At 42.0% G+C, this 13,483-nt stretch overlaps 1 protein-coding gene across 3 annotated transcripts in view; it reads left to right on the top strand.

Annotated features, from left to right (window-relative positions):
• LOC114080902 (carboxyl-terminal PDZ ligand of neuronal nitric oxide synthase protein) overlaps window positions 1-13,483 on the top strand; it is a 312,785-nt gene that overhangs the window by 64,885 nt on the left and 234,417 nt on the right. The gene's annotated exons all lie outside the window — the stretch shown is intronic.

The following is a 13,483-nucleotide window of genomic DNA, read 5'->3' as shown; positions in this document are numbered from 1 at the left end:
CCAGCATTTAGAATCAGACAAACCGACAAACAAATAGATCACTTAGCAGAGTGGCTGAGCCAGAGTGGACTGACTCCTGTCTGCCCCTGAGTCCTTAAAAGGGTTGCCTTTCAGGGTTTGGTTGGCATCCAGGTGGAAGCTCAGCCTCTTGGGCTGTCTCTTGGCAGTGGGCCTTCTTGGGCAGATATCTCTATAGTTCCTCCCTCTACTTTCTTTCTTCTGCTCATTTACTTTGTTTCTCTTCACTTTACCACAGCCCTGCTTGGCAGAGCTGGTTACCCTGGAGACATGTTTTGGAGGAGAATAGTGAAACCTTGTCCATAATATCCTTTGAGTGTTAAAGATGAGAGGAGATATTACTTGTAAAAGAGAAGGCTCATGGTGCCAGGGTGATGAGAAATAGCTTTAAGTATTTGAGGAGAGAGTAGACTGAATTTTTTTTTTTTTTTTTGTTATAGGGGATTGAGCCCAGGGGTGCTCTACTGCTGAGCTACACATAAAATTTAAAAATTTTATTTTGAGTCAGGATCTTGCTAAGTGACAGAGGCAGCTTGAACTAGCAAACCTCCTGCTTCAAGCTTCCAAGTCACTGGGATTACAGGTGTGTTCCTGGCTAGACTGAAACTTTATGGAGACAAAGGGAGAACTTTCTGACAGTCCTGTTGTCTGAGACAGTGATCTCTTCTTCAGTGGCAGTACTAAAGCCTAGGTTAGTTAATGCCTTGGTATGGATTTATAAAGAGATTAACATTTCAGTTATGCAAGTGGAAAGGGAAGGGCGATAGACAACGGTTTAAGGTTCCTTCCAACCCTGAAATTCTACTTCCTTTTTAAAATCTTATCATGACATGACTCTTTTCCCTCCCTTTTAGTCACATTCTTTGAATACTTGGGATTTTTAAGTTGTAAGATGTGTAGTATATTTTTAAAATCTTTTTCTTGGTGTGTCTTTAAAAATGTGCTCCTGCCTAGAAGATTGGTGCTATTTGTATTTTAGGGTCACTCAGTGAAACTCGTTACCTATGAAATTCCAGAAAAGGCATGGTGGTTGGACTGTTTGTTCTGGAAGCTTCAGCATGGTGCAGAAATAGTCTCATTTGTGAGCTTCTGTCCTATTTTGCTGCATTGGAAGTAGGATTATGAAATGGAATTGCAATAGTCTTATAATATGGAAGAAATCATGTTCTTAGGAAGAGGAAAAAAATATCTTCTAGAAGAGCTAAAATTCAGTATAATTATAGTTCATTTTTTTTCCCTGCCAGGAACTATGTACCTGGCAAACTCAAAACACCCAAGTGACAGTCAGCAATGCAGAAAGGCAGATAAGAGATACTTGAGCAGCCAAAATGAATGGAGACTTGTAGCCTTGCTTTGAAAGAGAGCCCTTCAGAGTCTCATGCAAAACCTAATTTGGTTATAGTTGTATATTATAGTCTGCAGCAAACTGAAAGAGGGGACATTCTTATGTGAACATTTAATTTGCCCTCCTCCCCCTTTTGGCATTGGGGATTGAATCCAGGGTCACTGAGCTACACCACCAGCCATTTTTTATTTTTTATTTTGAGACAGAATCTTGCTAAATTGCGAATGCTGTCCTGCCTCAGCCTCTGGAGTTGCTGGGATTACAGGTGTGTGCCACAACACCCAGCACATTTACCCTTTTAAGTGATCTCGTCCGGTGGTTTTTAGTACAGTCACATAACTGTGTGACTATAATTATATGACATAATTGTGTGACATTGACTGTATAATTTTAGGACATTTTCATCATCCTCCAAAGAAAACCTGTATTATTAGTACTTACTCCCCCAAACTCCTGGCAACTAGTAATCTACTTTCTGTTTTATGGATTTGCCTATTCTGGACATTTCCAATAAAGGGATCATCTAATAGAAGATCTTTTGTGACTAGCTTCGTTCACTTAGCATGGTGTGGAGGTTTATCTATATTTGCTATGGCTTGAATATGTCTGGCAAATATTCAAAGGTTGAAACCTTAATTCCATGCAATGATATTGAGAGGTGATAGTGCTATTAAGAGGGATTAATACAGTTCTTGTGGGATTAGATTAATCACCTTGAGAGCTGGTTCTTAAAAGAGAGGCTGCTCCTCACGTTTTGCCTCTTTTGCACATGTTCAATTGTCCATCTGTTTTCTGTCATGAGTTAAAGCAGTGTAGACACTTGCTGCTAGTATGCTCTTAGACTTCCATGCCTCCAGAACTTTGAGCCAAAACAAACCTCTTTTCTTTATAAATTTCCTAGTTTCAATCAATCATTCTGTCATAGCAGCAGAAAAGACTTAGACCATGTTGTAGCATGTATCAATCAGTACTTTGTTCCTGACTTTTTTTATTTTTTTTTGCCAAATAACATTGTACTATATTGATTGCAACATTTTCTTTACTAATTTGTCCATTGATGGACATTTGGATTTTAGCCATTATGAATAATGATGCTATGAACATTTGTTTGCAAGTTTTTGTGTAGCTGTATGTCTTTATTTCTCCTGGGTATTTACTTAGGAGTAGAATTGCTGGTTCATATGTCAATTCTGTGTTTTTAACCTTTTGAGGATTTGCTAAACTGTTTTCCAAAGTAGCTGTACTATTTTCTACAGCAATGTATGAGGATTCCAATTTCTTCACATTCTTATCAACACTTGTGATTTTTTATCTTTAAAAATCATCCTAGTGGGGCTGTGGCTATGGCTTAGTGGTAGAGTACTTGCCTGGCATGTATGAGACACTGGGTTTGATTCTCAGCACCACAAAAATAAAATAGAGGTACTGTGTCCACCTATAATTAAAAAGTACATTAAAAAATCATCCTAGTGGATCCTAGTGGATGTGAAATGATATTTCATTATGTTTTTGATTTGCATTTACCAGAGACCAGTGCTGTTAAGCATCTTTTCATTTGTGTACCTTGCACAAATCTTGCCATTTGTGTATCTGTTTCGAGAAGTGTCTATTCAACCTTTGCCCACATTTTTTGAGTTGCTTATAATTTTATTGTTACATTGTAAGAGTTATATGCTAGATGCAGGTCCTCCTCCTCCTCCTCCTCGTCCTTTTTCTTCTTCTTCTTCTTCTTCTTTTTTTTTTGTTTTACTGGAGTTGGAACTGAGGGATGCTGCTGTATCATTGAGTTACACCCCCAGCCCCTGTTTTTTGAGACAGGGTCTTACTAAGTTGCTTAGGTGGGCCTTGAATTTGCAGTCCTCCTGCCTCAGCTTCCCAAGGATTGCAGGCATGTGCCATGGTGCCCAAGGTCTTTCTACTTTCTTAAAGAACTCCTTTGAAGCACAAGTGTTTTTAATTTTGGTGAAGTTTAATTTGTCTGTTTTCTTCTTCTGTCATTTGTGCTTTTAGTATCATATGTAGGAAACCATTTCTTAAGCTAAAGTACTGTGTTTTCTTCTAAGAGTTTTATATTTAGGTGTATGATACATTTTGAGTTAGTTTTGGTATATGGGTATGAGGTAGAAGTCCAGTTTCATTCTTTTACATGTAGCTATTCAGTTGTCCCAAGTACCAATGTTGGAAAGGCCATTCTTTCCCTGATGAATAGTCTTGGTACTCTTGTCAAAAATCAATTGATAATAAATGTAAGGGCTTATTTCTAGACTCTCAATTTTATTCTATTAATCTATATGTCTAGCTTTGTTCAAGTACCACACTGTTTTGATTAAATTATGCAGTAAGTTTTGGAAGTTAGGAAGTCTGAATTGTCCACCCTTGTTATTTTTCAAGATTGTTTTTGCTGTTCTAGGTCCCTTATCTTTTTCACATAAAATTTTGAATTGGCTTGCCAATTTCTGCAAGAAAGGCAGGAGAGATTTTAATGGGGATTATGACGAATCTGTAGATCTGTGTGGAAAGTATTGCATTTTACAGTTTAAATTTCCTAGTTTATGAACATGGGATGTCTTTCTACTGATTTATATCTTCTTGAACTTTTTTCAATTATGTTTTATAATTTTTCAGTGAAAAGTCTTCTGTTAAACTTCTTCCTAAGTATTTTATTCTTTAATAAATAGAATTATATCCTTAATTTTAATTCTGAATTATCACTGATTTTAGTTCATATATTAAAGGATGTAATATATAATGATTTTTCTGAATCCTGAGCAAATACATTAAATTCTGGCTTATGGAGTCCCAATTGTCAGGGCAGTGTTTATTTATTTTAGGAAGACTTTTATTTGGGGTGGTACTGGGGATTGAACCCAGGGGTGCTCTACTACTGAGTTACATCCCCAACTTTTCCTAAAATTATTTCAGACACGGCCTCACTAAGTTGCCCAGGCTGTCCTGGAACTTGTGATCCTCCTGCCTCAGCCTCCTGAGTTGCTGAGATTACAGGTGTGAACCTCTGTACTCGGCAACTCCTTTATTCTTTGTGTGAAGAATAAGAGATCCCCCTCCACTGGAGGCTTGCTGTAGTTCCTTTTTCCTCTCCAATAGTGGGGTTATTTTTCCCTCTTTCACTGTCATCGCTCCATTTTCATTAATGAACACAATTGATTTCTTTTCCAAAGACTTTTGAATGAACCAAAGTAGGATTGCTTGTCTTCTCCTGCAAATTTCAGGACCCTGCATCTTTTCATTGGTTTGTTTTTGAATTTGCTACTATTTGGGCATCTGTGCACAGGCATCCTCATGCAGCTCAAGTTGAGTTCAGTGCAGTGAACCTGGCCTTCATGGGCTTGGCCCGTGTTCATCCTGACTGCTTGTTTCCTGTTGGGTATGACTTTGACAGTGTAGGGGAGAGAGACTCACCCTGGTTCTGATTCTGCCACTCTCAAGTTATGTCTCCATTCTTTCTGAGCCTCAGTCTCAATGAAAGGTTAGATGACATGACATTTTAGGTCACTTAAGCCATGCCATTCGTCTGACCACCCTATTGATTTCATAGTGTTCTTTGTTCACGTCTCCGGTCCTGGTTTACCTAGCCGTTTTACAGGTGATTTCATTGTTCTTCAGCTTTTGTGAGTGTTCCTCTTCAGCACGCCTTGGACTTTCTCCCTTTCCTTTTTTCCCCATAGGATGAATAACTTGCTTGCTGAGGAAGCGTCCCAGGTGGGCCAGCAAAAAGTGCTGCCTGTCCAGGATGCCGTCCTGGCTTCGCTCCACACCTGCCTCTGTGACACCAGCCAGAGATTTTTATCATGGAGCCCAAGCTTTCTGTCAGCAGCTGAGAGTTGAAAGGCCAGAACAGTTTCTCTGTCTTACTGTTCCCTCCCCCTTCACTGTATCCCTCAGATCCCCATAATAAAGAATAATAATCAGACCAACCCATCTAAGCCTTTGCTAATGGAGACCAAAAGAACCAAAAGACAGTCTCCCCATGGGCACCTTGGATGGTTCCATCCGACCCTCTGTCCCTTTTAGAAAATCGCATGACATTAGCATAAAGACAAGTCGCCAAAATTGTTTTGCATCCAGCCCCTTAATGTTGAGGAGCAGGAAGGATTCTGCGTGATCTCTGGCACATTCATCGGCCCTGCTGAGCTGCTGATCAGTAGTGACACAGTCGCATCAGATGGCCTTCAAATAGTACTTCCTTTTTCAGAGGGGCTGGGAGAGAGGAAGAAATATAAGTGCCTCATTCCTCTTTCTTAGGCTACAAATAAATAAAGATGTGGTGTGCAGCTGCATTTCAAGCATTTTGGAAGCTTTTCTGGGTGTGTGTATGTGTGAGCAAGGGAGAGTGGGGCAAGGAATCCATACTGGGGCTTCTGTCTGGATTACATTGGATAAAGACGCTGTCAAATGACCATAAGGGTGTTTCCTGTCCCTACCCTATTTCCTTGAACCTTAGCACCTGGAGAGCACAAATCAGGCCTCAGAAGTGGGGGTGGGACATCCCAAGGCAACTTTTCTCTTTCTCCTCCCCTCCCCCCAGCATTCAGTAGAAGGTCATTTGCTGAGTATGTGCCCTGGAATCTGGGGCTGCTCCTGCCACTGCGGTTAATGCTGCTTTGTTTCATGCTAAATGAGGCGAGAACTTTCACCCAGGTCACATTCATAATCCTGCTTAGCAGGACCCTTGGCTGTGTACAGAGCATTTCTACGGAAGGGAACAACTTTCCCTTTGGAGCAAGAGCACTGGCCTAGAGTCCAAGTAGGTCTCTCAGTCCAGGTTCTGCCGTGAACTGACGTGTCCTTGGGCAGGGCACTTAACTCCTATGGGCTGTGGTTCCTCTTCACTGATTTAGCAGATACTCGAGTCCTCCTCTCCCAGGCCCTGTTCTAATAGTGAGGAATACTGAATAAGAGGGCAACTCTTTAGGGGCTCCCACTCTATAGGGGAAGACAGTCAGACCTCACTCTGGCAGAGCATGTTAAGTGCTAGGAAGAAAACAACAGAGTCAGGTCAAAAAGAGTGGCTGTGGATGGGATCATAGTAGTGAATGCTCATTAGTCCTGTCAGGATACCCAGCTGTGCTAAATACTTTTCACAGATTGTTCTTTAACCCTTCTTCTGTAAATAACTTTCAACATGATTCCTATTTTGCATTTGAAGTCCTCTATGCCTGTGATTCTAAGGATATGGAAGGTCTCATGACCCGATAGGTTAAGGGACTCACTGAGATGGACATATCACAACTGGTAATTTCTAGACACAAGCAGGCTGTCAGATTTCTTTATGCTTGTGTGTGTATTGGGGAGAGAATGTGGCCAGGAGACCACAGGAATATGAGGAGGTAGAGGAGACCAGAGGAATATGAGGAGGTGAGCAGAGTACAGAGAAGAAAGCAGATCCAGTTTGGGATTCCTAAGGGAGATAGTTAGGAGAATGCAGGAGGTTGGGGGATAGTCCTGGTTCAGAAACTGGGAGCTTGGAAGGGATCTGGAGGCTTCTTTGCCTTTGGCTAACTGCTTTAAACTCCTGTCCTCAGTAAGGGGAGGAGGTTACACTTGTGTCTTATGTGGCAGATGCCGTGGGCTGAAGCTATAGAACTAAGCAGTTTTCAGAGAGGAGATGAGAGCTGGGAATGCAGCAGCCCTGTGGACCTTCACATTATGCCCATTTATGGGGCTCTGTCTTCTCTGTGGTCCTGCCAGCATTGGCCAGTCAGTTTTAACAAACCCACAGCAGAACATTCGGCTGTCCCCTTCTGAAGAGTATTTTCTTGTTCTCAAAGGCAGTTGACTTGGCTGTACTTAAATCCTAGACCTGTCTTCCCTGAGGTGGGTAGCAGTTGAGATCCTCACTCAGTCTCCTTGTTCTTCTAGATGTGCTCTTCTATTGGGCCCCTTGGAAATCTCTGTGGACAGGTGTAATTCAGGATCTCCAAGAAACTGGCTGGGGTTTTCACAGATATTGGGGCTCCTCGCTGTATAGATCCTTCCTGTATAGGAGTTATCTGCTTTCAAGCTCCTCTGATTGTTCCAGTCCCTGATATCCAAGTCCCCAGGCTGCCACACTGAGCTCTTCTGCCAGAACTCTAGCTAAGCTACTGTCCCTGTGGGACTGTGTTATCTTTTGCCTAGGGCACTTCCCTTCATTCTAGTTGATTACCTGACAAACTCTGCCTACTTTGGGTCTCTAAGGCATTCAGAATTATTACTCTACCACTGAGCCACATCCCCAATTCTTTTCAATTTTTCATTTTCTTTTTAAATTTTGAGTCAGCATCTCACTAAGTTGCTGAGGCTGGCTTTGATTTTGAGATTGTCCTGACTCAGTCTTCAGAGTCACTGGGATTATAGGTGTGCACTACCACAGCTGGTTTGTATTGTACATTCTTGTTCATAGTTTATATTTGTTATTTGTGAGAGGTTTAATCTGATACCAACTACTCTAGTCTTATCAGAAGCTGGATCATTTGATGTGTTTATCTTTGGTTGCTATCCAGATTTTTACCTCCTCTCTGGAAACACCTGATAGAAGCATTGTAAATAAAGGAGTTCCCATAGAAATATGATGGCAGAAAGTCATAGAAGTCTGGGTGGTTGTGTTATATTGGTGACTGCATCAAGCTGTTTTGTCTTTCTGCTTTTTGTGTTGTGATTCACATACCAGAAGGCCCTACAGTTCAGTTTATCATTGTCTTCAAAAGTTCATCTCCAGAAAACGATAAGGAAACAAGAAATGAACTCACTTCATGAGATATGTACCTAGTACTGAGACTGAGGTTGTCTACAAACTTTTAAAAATATTTGAGGCCCTTTGGTTAATTTTATATGCAGTTAATTCATGCTTATCTAGAAAATGAAACCACAAATAAAGCAGATACACATAATATCACATCTTGACTCCCCATATAATTTGCATCTTATAATTTTTTTTTCTTTCTGAGTATTAGGGAAAAAGTAGTAGTAGACTCTGATATTTTGAAAATTCCTTTATTCTGCCCGCCACCTTCAACTCTGTGGTAGATATTCTGAATAGAGGCTCTGTCTGATTTCTCACAGCAGAGATTCCTGGAACACAGACACAGCTACAGATGTTTTACAGAATGCAGGTGATTAAAAAGCCCACCAATAGAAAGGTTTCATTTACTACTATCTCTTGGTAAACCAGGAATTGCCTATGTATTGCAGGTATAAGAATGCCTGGCTTAGATCCAGTTCAAGTACCTGAATAAAAGTCAGGCACATTTATAAAATCAAAACAGGATTATGGGGGGGGTCTGACTGGGAAAAGCAGGCTGAGGACGCCAGTGCCCCAAGACCAGGCAGAGTCCAAGGCTCAACCCTCTCCTTTTGCCCCTTCTCAGGGTAGAGATTCTCCCAAGTGCATTTCTTGGAGGATTCCTATTAGTCAAACATATTTTGAGCATCTCCTTTGTGCCTGGGTCTGTGTCAAACCAGTGATGAATGCATGTATTTACCAAATGTTGGTGCTATAGAGGAGAATCGTAGCAAGTTATGAAGCCCTCAGTATGGGCATCACATTCCCTGGGAGTTCGGACGGGGAGGTGGAGATTAAGAAGAACTGGAGAAGAGAGAGGGTAGAAGAGGAGTGTTATGGCACAGGCACAGATAAGAGTATGTATAGAAACCCTGCAATGTGAGGATATAAAGTCTGTTTTGAGCATTTTCTGTCCCCCTACCTCCTGGACTGGGGATTGAATCTGGGGTTCACATATTCTAGTCAAGAGATCTACCACTGAGCTACCTCACCAGCAAGGAACTTTAAACTAATTGGAGAGGCCACTAATGTGAGAGCATGCACACTGTGTAGGCGGTGCTGAGGATTTTGATTGTCATCCTCAGAGCAGATGGAAGCAAGCATGGGAGATTCTTAAGCAAGGCAGTAAAAGGATCTAATCTGCATTTTAAAGAGATCCTTCTGGAAGCCTTGTGGGGAGGGTCTTAGAGGCAGAGGAGAAGCCTGAGAGGAGACCATTGTGCAGATGAAGTGAGAGAGTAAGGTTTTCTGGGATCTGGTGTGGCAGTGCAGACAGAGAGGTGAAGGGGGAGAGAATTAACAGCCTCAGTCACTGATAAACTGGTGGTTAAGGGAACAACCTTTCAAAGATGATACCCACCTTTTAGGCTTGATACACAGAATAGGACCATTGCAGGGGACCATTGCAATTGTAATCCCAGTGACTAGAGAGACTGAGGCAGGAGGATCACGATTCCTGGAATTCCTGGGGGCTGATAATCAGGGCAAGGAAGCTAGGAGAGGAGCATGATGTGGGAGATGATTGGTCCAACTCACCTTAGTCTGAAGAGGGAGAGAAAGGAAGGGCCCTGTTTGAGTGAAGCTTGCCATAGAGCATCAGCTTTTGGCTGAAGGCAGGGAGTTGATTTTGCCTGATCCCTGGAGGCAGTGACAGAAACCTCCATTTCTGAAGGTTGTTAGCTCAGCTGGAGGATGAGGTTTAGTCCCAGGAACAACTTTCCAACCTGGAGAGGGAGGCTACTCTCACAGGTTTAGTTTACCACAGAAATGGTGGTGATATTGATCACCAAAGTTGAGTGATCTTAAGGATTTCCCTCCAGCAAGTGGGTCTGATTTCAGAGTGTCACTCAAATTTTGCTCAAGACAGAGGCTTAGGATTGAGTGTGATGGGCATCCCTGTAATCCTAGCTACTTAGGAGGCTGAGGTAGGAGGATTGCAAGTTGGAGGCCAGCTTCAGCAATTTAGCAAGACCTGTATCAAAATAAAAAAATAAAAAAGGATAAGGATGTAGGTCATTGGTAGAGTGCCCATCGGTTTAAAGATAGAGGATTGGGGACAGACTAACATTAGCTGTGGATGTAATGGCTAGTTACTAGATACTCTTGGTTACAATGTCATACACATAAAGAAAGGTGTACTCACTTATCATACCCTCTGGGTTTTGCCCTGAGAAGTTGGCTTTCTAACCCTTTCTTGCTAAACTTGCATGTCATTCTCTTTTTGATTCATGTTATTATTATTATTTTGGTAATAGGGATTGAACCCAGGGCTGCTTTACCACTGAGCCACATTCCCAGCCCTTTTTATTTTTATCTTGAGACAGACTCACTAAATTGTGGAGGGTCTCACTAAGTTGCTGAAGCTGGCCTTGAACTTGTGATCTTCCTGCCTCAGCTTCCTGAGTCACTGGGATTCCGGGTGTCTGTGCACCACTGCACCTGGCTTGATTCATGTTATTAATGGATTTTTAGCTTTTGTCTAGGAGGTGTAAACATGATTCCTAGATTGTATGTTCTTTTAGTCTCTTTGGATGATCTTAATGTGCACTTGAGTGGAGGTAGGTTATCTGCTTCATACACATTCTCAGAAGGGAAGATTCGTGATTATCTATACAATTGGAAAGGAAGGAAGAAGAGTGAGTGTGATGTATTAGTGGGTGTGCAGTGTGAGGTGAGTGGGTGGCTTGGGAGATGTGTGAGCACATTACAACAAGTGTGTGTGGAGGTGTGTGGTGTGTGTGCTCATGTACCAGCTTGGGTGGAGGCTGATGGAGTGAGAGAGGCACTTGTCTAGCGAAGATGTTAGGCATCTTTAGTGTGAGTCCTTCACACACAGAATTCTGTCCCCTTGTGAGGAAACCCAGAAGTCTGTCTCCCCTGTATCCTGACTGCTTCAGCTTTCCCTGTCTAGCAGCGCCCTCCCTGAGGAGGGAGAGATGGGTTTGGGTGGGAGCAGAGGGAGGGAATGGGTCCCCTGTGGGTGTTTGTGTTCAGGCTCAGTGGTGGATCTCACTGGGCAGTATCTTCTTTCCTGGGCTAGCAGGGATCAGTGTGGGAGGATGGTACTATCTCCCATGCTCCTCCATAACAGATGACCTTGCTCAGCCCTGAGGTCCTGATCCTCATGTGATGGTGGAGGGGGACACAAGCCCCTAAAGGCCCATGTTCCTGATTATACAGAGTTCAGGGCAGGAGAGATCAGCCATGTGGCATTCCAGAGAAGGAGTGTGGAAACTGCCCTCTGGACCTTTGAAGTTGGGCAATCACAAACCAGGGCCTCACGTCATTCCTGGCTGTGTGGGTCATTGACATATTGACAGACCACGTGGCCCCAGCAGAGCACAGCGGGGAGACATGCCAATCATAGTTAAATCAGACCACACCATTGGATCTAGGGGCTGTCTTAACCCTGGTGAATTGTAAGGTCCTGTATCAATAAATGTGTCGCTCTCTGTGTGCCATGGTGCTGCTGTCCCCGGGGGCATGCTGCTTACCGGCCAGCTCACTGGCTGCTCAGAATCATGTTCTTTACCGTATCAGCACAAACCACTGATCAATACTAGGGGAAATCCCTTTGCAGTATTTAGTTTTTGAAACTCTCCTTACTGGCACCAGGTCTTAGCTCCAAATGTGGGGAAAAAACTTTATTTTTCCAAAATTACAGGAAATAACTTTCCTGCACACATGGCCCTCCTATTTTTTTCTTGGCAGTACTAGGGATTGAATTCAGGGCAGCTCTATCCCTGAACTACATTCCCAGCCTTTTTATTTTATTTTGAGATAACGTCTCACTAAGTTGTTCAGGCTGTCCTAGAACTTGTGTTATCCTCCTGCTTCAGTCTCTCTAGTCACTGGGATTACAATTGCAATGGTCCCCTGCAATGGTCCTATTCTTGCCTTTCCTATTAATGCAGTCTTTGCTTGGGTAGACTTAAAGTTATTCTGAGGATGTTAATTTCTTGGATATCTCTTATACTATTTTTATGTGATTTGTATATAAACAAGAAAAGCAAATCTCAATGAATCTATATGCTTCATATGTGGTAGGAGGATTGCAAGTTGGAGGCCAGCTTCATATGTGTCTATGTGTTGGATTGTCCTCTTTTTTGTTTCATCCTTATAAGGAGTGATATCTAGAGATTATCTATACTTTTAATCCAGCAATCTCACTTCTAGGAATTCAGCCTAAAGAGCTACTTGGATGAGCTCAAAGAGGTGTAGAAAAGGTGACATCATGGAAGCACAGTAGCATTGCCTTAAGGGCTCATCAGTAGGGAAACTATTACATGCATGAGATTGACCTGTATGCAGTGGTGTAGACAGATGCCCAGGTTATACTAAAAGTAAGAACAGAAAAAACATTTTGGAGAACAGTGTAATGTGAACCTTTTTACATAGAATAAATCTCCCTTGTTTCTATGAATCTATGTTCTTCATATACAAAGAGTGAGGTACATCAATAACTATTGGGAGGAGGAACTTTACTCATTTGCTCTGCATATTTATGTTACTTATTTGAATTGTTTATGGCAAGAAAGTACTTGTATATGTAATTTGGTTTTGGTGGGGTTCTTTTTTTTTTGAACTGGGGGTCTAACTCAGGGCTTTGCGAATTCATGGCAGATGCTTTGCCACTGAGCTACATCCCAGCCCTGTAATTTGGTTTTAAAAATAAAAGTATAATCAGGTTAAATATTTTAATAAAAACTATTAAAGTCAGGTGTGGTGATGCACAGCTGAAATTCCAGCTACTTGGGAGGCTGAGCCAGGAAGATTGCAAGTTCTAAGCCATCCTGGACAACCCTGTCTTTAAATAAATAAGTAGGATCAAATGTAGTGGCACATGTGTATAATCCCCGCAACTCAGGAGGCAGAAGCAGGAGGACCATAAGTTCAAGGCTCAGCAATTTAGCAATAAGATCCTATATCAAAAAAGAAAAAACGTGGTAGGGATAGGGATGTCCCTCTCCCTCATTAATATTTGTCAAGCACTTTAGTATAAGAGATTTTTAAAGCAGTTGAACTATCAGATGAAAAAAAATTGAGACAAAAAGGGTGAAATGCCTTGCCATAAGAATAGTGGTGAGAATCTTCACACAGGAGTCTTTCTGATTTGAAAGCCTGCTTGGCTAAACACAGTGCTCTGCTGCATCTCTGATAAAAAAGGAAATAGAAATGTCTGATTAGGTTGCTTTATATAAAGTTAGAAAGAACCTCAAAATGAGTTGGGTGTGGTGGTACAAGCCTATAATCCTAGCGACTCAGGAGGCTGAGGCAGGAGGATTGCAAGTTTGAGGCCAGTCTGGGCAATTTAGTGAGACTTGGTCTCAAAAGTAAAA

This window comes from Marmota flaviventris, chromosome 10 (assembly GCF_047511675.1).
Source record: "Marmota flaviventris isolate mMarFla1 chromosome 10, mMarFla1.hap1, whole genome shotgun sequence".
Classification (NCBI taxonomy): domain Eukaryota; kingdom Metazoa; phylum Chordata; class Mammalia; order Rodentia; family Sciuridae; genus Marmota; species Marmota flaviventris.
The sequence above is the reverse complement of the archived record's forward strand: the minus strand, read 5'-3'. Positions and strand labels throughout refer to the sequence as shown.